This window comes from Lissotriton helveticus, chromosome 5_1 (genome assembly GCF_964261635.1).
Source record: "Lissotriton helveticus chromosome 5_1, aLisHel1.1, whole genome shotgun sequence".
Lineage (NCBI taxonomy): Eukaryota > Metazoa > Chordata > Amphibia > Caudata > Salamandridae > Lissotriton > Lissotriton helveticus.
This window is the reverse complement of record NC_136065.1, coordinates 1,174,955,574-1,174,969,346: the sequence shown is the minus strand read 5'-3', so window position 1 is coordinate 1,174,969,346 and position 13,773 is coordinate 1,174,955,574. Positions and strand designations below refer to the sequence as shown.

Sequence of the window (13,773 nt, the reverse complement as noted above, 5' to 3'; positions counted from 1 at the left end):
CTAAACTAATAGCACTCACACACGCCTGCCATTTAGGAAAAGATCTAGTCATCAATGTGTACACCGATTCCCAGTATGCCTTCGGAGTAGTACACAATTTTGGCACCCTGTGGAAGGAAAGAGGATTCCTCACCTCACATGGAGCCAAAATTCAACACTCCGAACTTATCACACAATTACTGGAAGCCATACACCTGCCCAAACGAATATCAATAATTAAATTTAAAGCGCACACAAAGGGGACAGATGACATCTCCAAAGGAAATGAGCTTGCAGACCTCACAGCCAAAAATACAGCCCAGTCAGAGTTACTAACACTACAGAACAACAAAGCACACACAGTTCGAGATCCTTTCCAAGACGTACACAGTGTACAAAAACATGCCACAGACTCAGAGATACAGGAATGGAAAGACAATGGAGGGGTACAGACAGAACAGGGATGGATGATTCCAGAAAGAGCTGTGTGGTACCTACCGGATGCGATGGTCCAGGTTATCATCAATACCATACATGGACCAGCGCATTTGGGGGAAAAAGGCATGTTGGACAGTATAAAAGATATATGGTACAACAAGCACCTTAGAGCAGCAGCAAAGCAAGGAGCAAAGACATGTATGATATGTTCCCAGCACAATCCAGGGAAAGTTACCCCAGTCGAGCAAGGTGGGTTCCATCCACCAGACCACCCATTCGAAGTTCTTCAGATGGATTATATCCAAATGGATAGATGTAGGGGACTGAAATATGTCCTGGTGGTCATATGTGCCCTGACCAGATGGGTAGAAGCCTATCCAGTCCCTGATTATACAGCAGCCACGACAGCTAAACAAATGGTCAGAGAATTCTTCCCCCAATATGGGCTGCCCCGTGTCATCTTCTCAGATAACGGCCAGCCCTTCTCTTCAGAACTCATGAAACAAGTCTCACTCCTCCTAGGCTATACCTGGAAGTTCCACTGTGTCCGACACCCGCAGGCTGCAGGACTGGTAGAAAGATATAATCAGACCCTCAAGACTAAACTGGCGAAGGTAGTGGCAGAGAAAGGGGTGGATTGGGTCACAGCACTTCCAGTGGCACTGTTCTATGCCAGGATGATCCCGCATTCAAGGACAGGACTAGCCCCCTATGAAATTGTGTTTGGTAGACCCCCTAACATATGGGGAATACCCAGACCCAAGTCCATTACTGATGTTGATAGCGCTGTTCTGACAGATTACCTGGCTTCCTTGATGTCTGCACTCCGTTCTTGTCGTTCACAGGTGGCTGCAGCCTTCCCAGACAAAACCAACCCTGAAGAGCACACCATCCGACCCGGGGACTGGGTCTTGGTCCGCAACTTCGACAGGACAAATCCCCTCCAGCCCAGGTGGAAAAAGCCGAAGTTGGTCCTCCTGACTACGCGGACTGCGGTGAAGATCGAAGGCAGAAAAGGCTGGCTCCATGCCAGTCACTGTAAAAAGTACTTTGGAGAAATAGACTCTGTTGCCAGCGATATCGCCAAACCCAGTGACACTGTGACTGAACAATCCTCATTGCCCTTGGAACAGACCCCACAACAGGAATATAAATCAAAGCTGAGGCTCGCCACCCGGATTCTGGCTGATTAAGCCCACGGACACAGGTCTCGTGGTGAAGTGGTCAGAGCATGGGGGCAAACTCAGACACCCTGACTATGTGGGAAAAAGAGAAAATGAGGCGCCTAAAGAAGAATGTTAAGAAGTTGCATAGCGGCCCTATCATATGTTTGATCATACTGTCTTTCTTAATAACAATCATGACGTGTCTCGGTTGGGACCTCCACATTGCTTTCCCGCCAGCACCACGTACCTCTCATGCACCTAACAACACTCAGGAGCACACGCACCAAGACCTGCCCCCTCCTGAGCTAGCTCATAGGCTAGCCCTCCGGAACAATACCTTTATACAGATGCTACACTATACCCATCAGGCGAGCAATATCACAGATTGCTGGATATGTGGCCGCCTCCCACCTCATCAGAAGAAGGGAGGGATGCCTCTCTTCCCCTTCCCGATTTCTTATAATGGAACTTGTGAGGCCTGGTTCGCCCTAATGACAGCCGACAACACTACCCCAACCTCCTGCCCTGATGGAAATAATTCATGCAAGAATGGGTGGCCTTGGGGGGACTTAAATAAGGTCCTTAATGCTGTCTGCTACTCGAATGAGGATGGAGATCCTCAGGCGACAGGTACGGTCCTAGAAAGCGAAGAATACAAGCAGGGGAACGTGACCATGTCCTACAGGATATTAAATACCAAACCTAAAAGGAATGCTGGTCCCCCTTCCATCTCGGTCTCAACAGTAAAAGGGCACCTGTGCGTCCGTAAAAATGGCTCTGTTCCATTAGGACACAGTGACTGCCATACCACTGTGAGCTTTGAGGACAAAGGAAAATCATCATTTCCAGCATCCCGTCATACTTATTTCATCTGCGGGCAAACGGCCTATGTTCAGCTACCCTTGAACTGGGGGGGGGGGGACATGCTACATAGCATTTCTGCTACCCCCTGTCTTTGTGGCCCCATCCACTTACCACTGAGACCTCCTAGTGCCCCATGTTAGACACAAAAGAACGATCGACACCTCCGGGGTTGATCAAACGGAAACTACATGGGAACAATATACAGACTTCAACAAAGGTTTCTTTTTCTTTGTCGGTCCTGTGCAGAACAGCAAAGTCATACGCAGGTTGACAAGGACCCTGGAGGCTGTTGTAAATCAGACGGCGTCTGCCCTGGGGAATTTGACTCAGGAACAGTCTGCCATAAGATTGGTTGCTCTCCAAAACCGCCTTGTCCTTGACATCATCCTGGCTGACAGAGGCGGAGCCTGTAAACTTATCGGCTCTAGCTGCTGTGTTTTCATTCCTGATAACTCTCCGTCTGTATATACGGCTATAACAAAATTACACAAGATAGCCACCAGCCTCCATCAAGAACCTGGCACTTGGACATGGTCTGACTGGTTTTGGAAAATAGTATCATCCTGTGGATGGAAATTGCTGTCAGCAACAGGTATAATACTACTGGTAATAACTGGATGCTGCCTTTGCATCCAATGTGGCCCCGCCCTGTGCAGACTATGCGCTGCCAGCTGCATTCCACCACGTATCCAGCAGAAAGAACAGGAAAGAATTATGCTACAGGAATGCATAGACAATCTCATGCAAATTGAGATATAGAAACAGGTACACACTGGGACAAGGAGGGAATGAGGAAATAAAATTGACAATTATGCCCCATCATTTCCCTGTTTCTGCCTGGTAGCCATTTTTATTCAGACAAGCACCCATTTTGTGTGTGACATCCATTTTGTCTTCAAACCCACAAGCAAGATAACCTGCACCTGGCATCTCAGTTCATTGACCACACATTCCTGTGGTTCTGCCAATTCTGGGAACCAACAGCAGATAGTTCCTGTTTTAAGAAATAGTTCCTGTCCTTAACTGTAAGCCAGAGATAAAACCCCCGGATGAGGAAGGGCCTTCAACTGAAAAGAGCAAGAACATATTTCAACCTCACATGCACTCTCACGAGACATAGGACTTGCCCATTCTTGACACATCTTGTTTGAAATTACTGTTTGTCACTTCTGCTTGTTACTTCCTTTTTCTTTCTTTTGCCTACTGATTGGATATGTATAAATATTCTGCTGTGTGAATGAAGCTTTAGACCACTCCTGAACCTGCTGGGTGATGGAGCTCTCCCTTAACTCGAGTTATGGAATAAACCCTTAACTCTGCACCACGGACTCCTCTTTCTTTGTCTTCTGATAGCATTCTAGAAATTCCGATTGATGGGGTATTAATTTATTTACCACACTGCGTGGGGTACCTTCTGCTTGTGTTCTGCTCGACGCGTCGTCCCGGTTGCTGGCCAGTTGGCTAGTACGATTCCTTTGAAAATCCAACGCTGGTCTGGTTGCTCCAGACTGGCACTTGCTTTCCTGAAAAGGTGAAGTACCTCAGACCCTCCTGGTCTGCACCAGAAGCTCTTTGTGTATCAAGCGTGGGTTGCCTTTGCTTAGGCTTGTTGGCTCCAATCTTGAAGTCGACCCCTCCATCTGCGAGAACCTTCGTGGGACAGCTCCTCTCCAGCACCTGGTCGTCCTCGACACCTCCTGGTCCGCATGGCTGCAACGAGAAGCTTCACATCCGCACCTGATTGCTCCTCAAAGACGTCTGGTTCCTCTCTGGTTCCACCGGTCACTGGCTAGTGACCTAGACTTTGTCCCCTCTGCTTTCAGGTCCTCTTCATCTTAGATCCACCCGGACATCTTCCTCCTGGTCGCATGCAGCATCTTCTTCCAAGGCTCCATAGGAATCAACGAGAAAACCCTTCACACTTTGACACCTATGCACCCGCAGCCCGTGGGTGAGGTAACGCGAGTACTTCGGTGCTCCTGTAGGGATTGACTATCCTAGTGTCTAGTTTTGTTAGTTGTACATTCCTAGTTACACCGGAAGTGTCCTAAACCTCCATTTACTTACCTTCTAAGTTCCCATTGACTTAACATTGACTCCCGCGAGTGTGTAAAGACACTGCACGCGCCGCCTGTGGGTCTCCTACTCCTAACCTAAGGGTCAGATAGTGAACCCCAGAGATTCTCTAGGCCCTAGGCCTTCTCCTTTTCCAAGTCGTGGTTCTTATACCACTTACTTAGTAAATGGTTTTAGGCGATCCCAGGGGAGACAGAAGATGTCTGACTGACCACCCCTTGACCCACCTCTCCGTATGGAATTGGCCGAGCGCCGTCGAGGGGCCTCCTTGGCGAGGCTCCTCTCCTACAATCGTAACAGCCGAGCAATCCCACCACTACCAAGGGACACCACACGAGAGTAGATTCTTAAGAGTCTTTATATAAAGAATAAAGGCAAGTTCTCGCAGCAATATGTACAGGGGGATCGAGGGATCCGTAAAGTCTCGGTATCAGGGGAAAGGGGTAGCGGGACAGTCTTGGTACCTACTGGGACTAGGATACCCGGCGCACAGCTCTCAATCCTCGAGCTGGGGGGTGCAAGGAGCCGTGACGTCGTCAGCAGGGCTCTGAAAATGGTTCAGCGTGGTCGGGCCGCGACAGCGTCAGCAGGGCTCCGAGGATGGTTCAGCGTGGTCGGGCCGCGACAGCGTCAGCAGGGCGCCGAGGATGGTTTAGCGTGGTCGGGCCGCGACAGCGTCAGCAGGGCTCCGAGGTTCCAGGTTCCAAGTACAAGAGTTCTTATCAGGATCAGCCGCGACGAGGTCAGCAGGGCTTCGACTCCAAGATACAACTCCTTATCCAGGGCTGGCCCAGATATAGGACTGGAGTCCTTTGATGTCTGGACCCTCGCGCCTGGGGGTCAGAGGGGCCAGGATGAGGGTGTCCAGACACCCAGCAGGGGGGTGGAGCCAGCGCCCAGGGAGGCCGGAGGGCGATCGATACCAGGCGTCTGGGGACGGCCATCAGAACTCCCCTCCTCCTGGGTTCGTCAAGTGGCCACTCTACCACCTGTTATTTACAACAAGGGGTGGTGAGGGACAGAGTCTCTGAATTAAGCAGAATACTCTCACCCAGTCAAGAGATCAGGGCTAGATCCAACACCGTTTTTTAGCTTATTGCACCATCCCAGTTTCAGAACCTGGCTGTATGCAAATTAGTCTGTTCCTGTCCCAGTGCATGATGGGAACAGGGCAAACCAAACTACAAAAGCCAATTCTTACACTGGGAAGGAAACAAGCTTCCGGGGACCGGTTTCTGGCATTACAGCCGTCTTCGGCCCGGCTTGCTTGAATCCTGATGGTGCAATGAGCAAGGGACTCATGTCTGAGTATACCCTTCCACGCTTAGGGTGGACAAAATTATTTACAACAAGGGGTGGTGAGGGACAGAGTCGCTGAATTAAGCAGAATACTCTCACCCAGTCAAGAGATCAGGGCTAGATCCAACACTGTTTTTTAGCTCATTGCACCATCCCAGTTTCAGAACCTGGCTGTATGCAAATTAGTCTGTTCCTGTCCCAGTGCATGATGGGAACAGCTCTGCTCTGGCGGGAAACCGGACAAAGGATAGGGGGTGTAGCCACCCCCCTTCCTGGTCCCACCCAGGGGAGGGACCTAGTCAGTAGTGCAGCCCCCTTTAGGAGAATAAAGGTAGGAGCTGGTCCCATTCCAAATTAGATTATCCTGAACTATTCAACACGAAGAAACTCTGGCCTTCGACGTTCTGCTCCACAGAAGACTGAAGAATCTCCCTTGTGGACAAGGAGTGTCCACCCTGCAACTGCAGGCACCATCAAGCGTCCAGCGGCTTCACTTTGTCGTCTTCCCTCGAGGATCCAGACTTCAGAGCCCGACGAGACCCGGATTCCCAGACCTCTCCGACCTCTACCTACATCTACAGCAAAGCTGAGACCCGTGGGTGCGACGAGACACGTGAGACCGGCCATCTTGAACGAACCTGCACTTTGCTTCCAGCACGACCCCGAGGTAAACTCGACCAAGTGCTTTGGGGACTGAGAAGCCCCAGCCCCGAGCAGCCCCTGCACCGAAGATCAGCCCTCCAGCATCCACGAGATATGCGTGGGGCCCTTCTGCTTGGTTCCTGCTCGACGCGTTGTCTGGTCACTTGCCGGCTGGCTAGTGGCCTCCTAGACGATGAACTTTGAAATCTTCACTGCTGGTCTGGTTGCTCCAGACTGGCCCTTGCTCCCTTCCAAAAGAGGGGCACCCCGGACTCTCCTAGTCCGCACCAGACGCTTTCTTCACTCACCGCGTGGGTTGCCTTTGCCAAGGCCTGTTGAGTCCCAGCCCGGATTTGACACCGCCGACAGCGAGAGCCTGCGTGGGACAGCTTGTGCCTTCATCCTGGTCGTCGAAGACACCTCCTGGTCCACGTGGCTGCAGAGTCAAGTGTCCACTCTTTACCAGATCGCGACGTCGACATCTGGTTCCTTCCTGGTTCCACTCCAATCACTGGCTAGTGACTGTGAACATTGTCCCCTCTGCTTTCAGGTCTCCTTCTTCAACAATCCACCCTTGGATTGCACCGGACATCTTCCTCCTGGTCGCCTGCAGCATCTTTTCTTTCAGGCTCCATTGACTTCAACGCGAGAACAAGACGCACTTTGAACCCTATGCACCCGCGGCCCGTGGGTGAGGTAACAAGAGCATTTCGGTGCTCAAGGGTAGTTTAACTGTCCTAGTGTCCAGTTCCACAGTCGTTTTAGTCCTACCTAGTCAGGATTGTCCGTACTCACCTTTAACTTGAACTATACTGTCCATAGACGTTACGCATCTCGCGTGTGAGTTCACACTCTGCATACGCGTTCCGTGGGCCTCCTATTACTTACCTGAAGTTAGTATAGCGTGGTCTCATCGATCCTACAGCCTCTGGACAGCTCCATTTCCTTTATCGACTCTCACATTCCACTTACTTAGTATATGGTTTGTCGTGCCCCTAGGGCACCATTGTAATTTTGTGCGACTTGTAGTATTTTTCGTAAGAGATTGTCATGTGCTTAGCCCTCTGACCTCATAAAGAGTTCAGAGGTGTTGGTATTAATAAATATACTGTTTATTTTCATAACAACCTGTGTGGTGTCCTTTCACTTGGTATTCAAGGGGTTATATTGTGGTAAAACAGCTGGCTTCACATGCCAAAAGAGTTTAGCCTAAGACTGCTTTGTCCATGCTACCAATAGGATAGCTGGTCTATAAGGTTGACTTACACAGGTGATCACTAGAACTAGTGAGCATCATATATCAGGCCAACTTCTCACATTGGTGTGCAGCGGTTGGGATTTGAGCTTGCTGTTGTTTTTACCACATATAATCTTGAAATATCATTTGAAAGATCACATAAGGTACCTAGGTACATATAACAAGCTTAGAAATACTCTGAGTTCTACTGAACCAGCTGTTGTAGTAGAAAGGGCCTAGCACACCCTGACTACAACTCTTAGCAAGGGATCAGTAGGAAAACCCATAGTGTAGGTAGGTGCATCACTTACACCTCACTAGAAGCATGTCTACCCATGGAGAGTCTTCAGAGACTCCCCAAGTGGTTAGTGACCCTCCACAGGTCCTTTCCAGATATGCAGCTATCAGTTTCCAGGAGATGAGACAATTGTGTACCTCCAGGAAATTGAAACAGGGTTCTAACCCTACCACTCCTTTTCTGTTAGGTCTCTTAGAGACATATGATGCTAGAAAGGCTTCTAATACAGAGGGGAGCATGCCAGCCTTAGAGGGTACCCTTGGAGATCCAGACCTCCCTGAAACAGAGAATGTAGAAGAGGAGGAGGAATAAGAGGACACCTCTGGGGATGAGGCAGACAAAGGCCCTGAGTTAGTAAGCAGGCTTACTAGGGCCAACTTAGACCTACATAGGGAAGGATCTGGGGGACTCCCAGTACTGACCCTGAGCAGGCCTAACCATGGAGTTAGAAGAGATAGGTCTCATTCTAGGGACTCCAATAGATCTGTGCACTCTCATGCCTCTGCTCAGAGGAGAATGACTTCCCCCCCAGAGGAGAATGACTTCCCCTCAGAGGAGAGAGCATGAAGCAAGGATGAGAAAGGCTAATCTGAGGATCCAGAGGGAAGAACTTGCCCTTGCCAAAGAAAAGCTTGCCTTTGCTAGAGAGCAACAGTTAAGTGGGGTAGTCCCCACTGGTGGCAGCACTATCCCTAGGGATAGAGACAGGAGTTTTGATAATAGACACCTGAGTAAAATAGTGCCCCCCTATAAGACTGGGGATGACATCCACAAGTGGATGACTGCTTTGGAGAGAGCCTGCAAAGTACAGCAGGTACCCTAGAGTCAGTGGGCAGCTATATTGTGGCTCTCCTTTGAAGGTAAAGGTAGAGACAAGCTCCTCACTGTTAGAGATGAGGATGCTAATGATTACCAAGTCTTGAAACTTGCTCTGATTGATGGGTTTGGCTTAACCACTGAACAGTATAGGTTGATGTTCAGGGATACCCGGAAAACTCAGGCTCAAGATTGGACTGACTTTGGGGATTGTGCCACTAAGGCTCTGGAGGGCTGGTTACTGGGAAGTAAAGTTACTGATTACACAGGACTGTATAATCTAATTATGAGAGAACAAATCTTAAATAATTGTCAGAACCAGTTGTTGCATCAGCACTTGATTGACTCAGATCTGACCTCTCCCCAAGAATTGGGAAAGAAGGCAGACAGATGGGTCAGGACAAGGGTCAAGCAGCAGAACCAGAACCAGGGTGGTGGCCAGAAGAAAGCAGACCAGAAGGGTAATGAGAATAAGCAAAATGACCAGAAGTCTTCAACAGGGCCCCAACAACCTAAGGAGGGTGGGTCCCAAACGAAGAAGAATGATGGTCCTAAGAAACCATGGTGCCAATACTGTAAAAGTAAGACTCACTGGTTTAGTGAGTGCACCAAGAAAAGCCAAACTCCTACCACTAATGTCCCTAAGACACCTGCACCCCCTAGTACAGTTAGTAGTGGTTGTGTACCTCCCAAGGCTATAGTTGGGTTAACCCTGGGAACTGAGGTGGGTTCTAACTTAGTTAGAATTCCTACTCAGGCAGTTCTTGTTTGTACTGGGGACATGGATATGACCCCTACTGTAAGTCCTAGTACTCTGGGCAAATACAGATAAACACCTTTAATCAATGGAAAAATGGCCCAAGCCTACAGGGACACTTGTGTCAGTGTCACCATGGTGACACCAACATTTGTGGACCCTGACCAGATCATGCTAGGTTCAGATTACCTAGTGACCAATGCTAGCAATGTCACTACCAATCACAGTATGGCAGTTGTTAATTTCTCCTGGGGAGGGGTAACTGGCCTCAAAAGAGTTGTAGTTAGTTAAGACCTCCCAGTAGATTGTCTTTTGGGCAATGATTTGGAATCCTCACTGTGGTCAGATGTGGAGTACAGGACTCATGTAGAAATGCTAGGTCTCTCTTCACATGTCCTTGCTGTGACCAGGTCACAGGCCAAGAAATGCCCAGCTGAACTAGTGCTAGATCCTGGAAGAATGGACCAGACACTAACCAAGAGAAAGAGCAGTAGGGGTAAGGCTGAGCCTTCACCCCTGCCTCAGGATGAGGATCAGCCCTCTCAGGAGGCTGACCCAGAGACCCCAGAAGGAACTGTCCTAGAAGAACTTGAGCCTGATCAGGTTGAGTTTCTTGGGACAGGGGGACCTTCCAGGGCAGACTTGAGGCAGGCCCAATTAGATTGTTCCTCTCTTGAACCCCTCAGACAGCAGGCTGCTGCTGAGGCTGCAGGGAATGCTACAGGTGCCCATAAAGTTTATTGGGAAGATGGACTCCTATACTCTGAGGCACGAGACCCCAAGCCTGGTGCTACCAGGAGGCTGGTCATCCCCTTGTCTCTTAGAGGTTTCCTTCTCACCTTAGCCCATGAGATTCCCCTTGCAGGTCACATAGGCCAGAACAAGACTTGGGACAGGCTTGCCCCACACTTTCACTGGCCTCATATGTCTGAAGACACAAAAGAGTTTTGTCGCTCATGTGTCACCTGTCAAGCCAGTGGCAAATCAGGTGGCACAACAAAGGCCCCCCTTATACCACTACCTATGGTGGGGTTCCCTTTGAAAGAGTGGGGATTGACATTGTTGGACCAATGGACCCCCCAACAGCATCTGTGCACAGATTTATACTGGTGGTAGTGGATCATGCCACCAGGTATCCAGAAGCTATTCCCCTTAGGACCACTACAGCCCCTGTTGTGGCCAGGGCCCTACTTGGAGTTTTCTCCAGAGTGGGGTTTCCTAAGGAGGTTGTCTCTGACAGAGGTGCAAACTTCATGTCAGGATACTTGACTGCTATGTGGAAGGAATGTGGTGTCAATTATAAATTCACCACACCCTATCACCCACAGTGCAATGGGCTTGTTGAGATATTCAACAAGACCCTCAAAGGGATGATAAAAGGACTACCTGAAAAGCTCAGGCGAAGATGGGATATCCTTTTACCCTGCCTCCTGTTTGCTTACAGAGAGGTCCCACAGAAGGGGGTTGGTTACAGCCCTTTTGAGGTTCTGTTTGGGCATCCTGTAAGAGGACCCCTATGTCTGGTGAAGGAAGGATGGGAGTTACCTCTCAAAAAGCCTAAACTTGACATAGTGGACTATGTACTTGGTCTCCGCTCCAGGATGGCAGAGTACATGGAGAAGGCATCTAAAAACCGTGACGCCAGCCAAGAACTTCAAAAAGCTTGGCATGACCAAAAGGCTGTCCTAACTGTGTATCATGCAGGACAGAAGGTGTGGGTGTTGGAGCCAGTGGCCCCAGCAGCTCTCCAAGACAAATGGTCTGGACCCCATACCATCATTGAGCAAAAGGGAGAGGTCACCTACTTGGTGGACATGGGAACTCCCAGGAGCCCCCACAGGGTGCTTCATGTAAACAGGCTCAAAGCATTTGTCAACAGGGAGGACATGGGCTTGCTCATGGCCACAGATGAGGGGCAGGAGGAAGAGAGTGACCCTCTCCCAGACCTGCTCACTCAGAACCCTGATGATGGGTCAGTAGATGGTGTAGTCTTTTCTGACAGCCTCTCTGCCCATCAACAAGAGAATTGTAAACAGGTGCTTCAATCCTTCAGGCAAATGTTTTCACTGACCCCCCAGTCAGACAAACTGGTGCACACATAAGGTGGACACTGGTGACAGTCTGCCTGTCAAGAGTAAAATCTACAGGCAACCTGACCACGTCAGGGACTGCATAAAGAAAGAAGTCCAAAAGATGTTGGAATTGGGAGTCATTGATCCCTCAGAGAGCCCTTGGGCTAGTCCCGTAGTTCTAGTGCCTAAACCTCACACCCAAGATGGTAAGAGAGAGATGAGGTTTTGAGAAGACTGCAGGGGTCTCAATGCTGTCACTAAGACAGATGCCCATCCAATACCTAGGGCAGATGAACTGATAGACAAGTTGGCTTCTGCAACTTTCTTAAGTACATTTGACCTAACAGCTGGCTATTGGCATATCAGGTTAGCTGAGGATGCCAAGGCCAAAACAGCATTTTCTACCCCAGGAGGTCATTACCAATTTGTGGTGATGCCCTTTGGTTTGAAAAATGCACCTGCCACTTTTCAAAGGTTGGTGAACCAAGTCCTCACTGGGTTGGATGACTTCTGTGCAGCATATCTAGATGATATTGCTGTCTTTAGCTCCACCTGGGAGGATCACCTGAGGAAAGTTTTGGAGGCCCTGCAAAAGGCAGGCCTCACTATCAAGGCTACTAAGTGCCAGATAGGGCAGAGTCAGGTTGTGTACCTGGGCCACCTTGTGGGAGGAGGCCAGGTTCAACCATTGGAGAGCAAGATACAGGCCATAAAGGACTGGGCTCCTCCAACCACCCAGACACAGGTCAGAGCTTTCTTGGGCCTGTCTGGTTACTATAGGAAGTTTGTCAAAAATTATGGGTCCATTGTGACACCACTTAATGACTTGACAAGCAAGAAAATGACAAAGAAAGTTCAGTGGACAGTTAGCTGTCAGAAGGCATTCGATGACCTGAAGCAGGCCATGTGTACCGCACCTATTCTCAAGAGTCCTGACTACTCCAAAACCTTCATTGTCCAAACAGATGCATCTGAGTTGGGTGTGTGACCTGTTCTATCTCAACTGAATATTGATGGTCATGACCAGCCCTTTGCTTTTACGAGTAGAAGGCTGACCCCTAGAGAGAAGCGTTGGTCAGCTATTGAGAGGGAGGCCTTTGCTGTGGTTTGGGCCCTGAAGAAGTTGAGGCCATACTTGTTTGGAACTCACTTCAAGATTCAGACCGACCATAAGCCCCTCTTGTGGCTAAATCAAATGAATGGTGAAAACCCCAAACTTCTTAGGTGGTCCATTTCCCTACAGGGGATGGACTTTACATTGGAGCACAGACCAGGGACTGACCATGGCAATGCAGATGGTCTCTCCAGGTATTTTCACTTAGAACAGGAAGACTCACCTGGTCAGGGTTAGTTTAATGTCCCTAAGTTTGGGGGCGGGGGGGTTATGTAGGAGAGTGGGGTCTGCAATCCTATGGTCAACCCAGATTTTTGCTTTTTGCTTCACTGGTTTACGATTTCCCTGGCTGTGGGCCTGCTAATCAGACCCACAGCCTAGCTGTTCTCTCTCTAAATTGACAACCATGTACTTTAGGTGCATTTACCAATTGGTACTGGGCCACCTTATCAGTCCCTGTACCCAGGGCATAGGTGTACCCAGGGCCTACCAGGGGCTGAAGCATGTATTATGCCACCCCTAGATGGCCATCTAAATCTGACACAACTGGCTGCATGACAGCTGGGGCAAGGTGGTGTAAACACCCTTTGCTGTAGATATAGTATACCTATATATAACCCTAAAATGGACACATATATTCCTATCAGTCACTCCTATGGAAGGCCTTATCAATCCTGAAGGCAGAGTGCTTGGAATTATGTGAGATGATGCTCTGGCATGAGCTGAGCCCGTTTGCAGATTCCGGAACCAAGTCCTAATAGCTGTTCCATGATAACGCTATACCATATACTCTTAAGTGCATTATCAACCTCGCGGTTAAATGCCAACTCTGGTATAACATTATCAAAACATGTCGAGTAAGGTGTCATACGATTTGGAATACTACCCCCTCGCCAATTCTGGCGACGGAGGTAGCATTCCACTCTTCTAGAGGGACACGACATGTATGTAACTGTGAACCCCGGTTAAAGTTAACTCGAGCCTCAGCATCACAAAATGGATGCTGTCACCACAG

The 13,773-nt window shown here is 49.3% G+C and overlaps 1 protein-coding gene and 1 pseudogene across 2 annotated transcripts in view; one reads left to right on the top strand and one right to left on the bottom strand.

The window, feature by feature from the left end:
* TDRD1 (tudor domain containing 1) overlaps positions 1-13,773 on the bottom strand; it is a 2,637,228-nt gene that overhangs the window by 756,852 nt on the left and 1,866,603 nt on the right. The window lies entirely within an intron of this gene.
* LOC144756482 (endogenous retrovirus group 3 member 1 Env polyprotein-like) lies at positions 1,649-3,206 on the top strand (annotated as a pseudogene).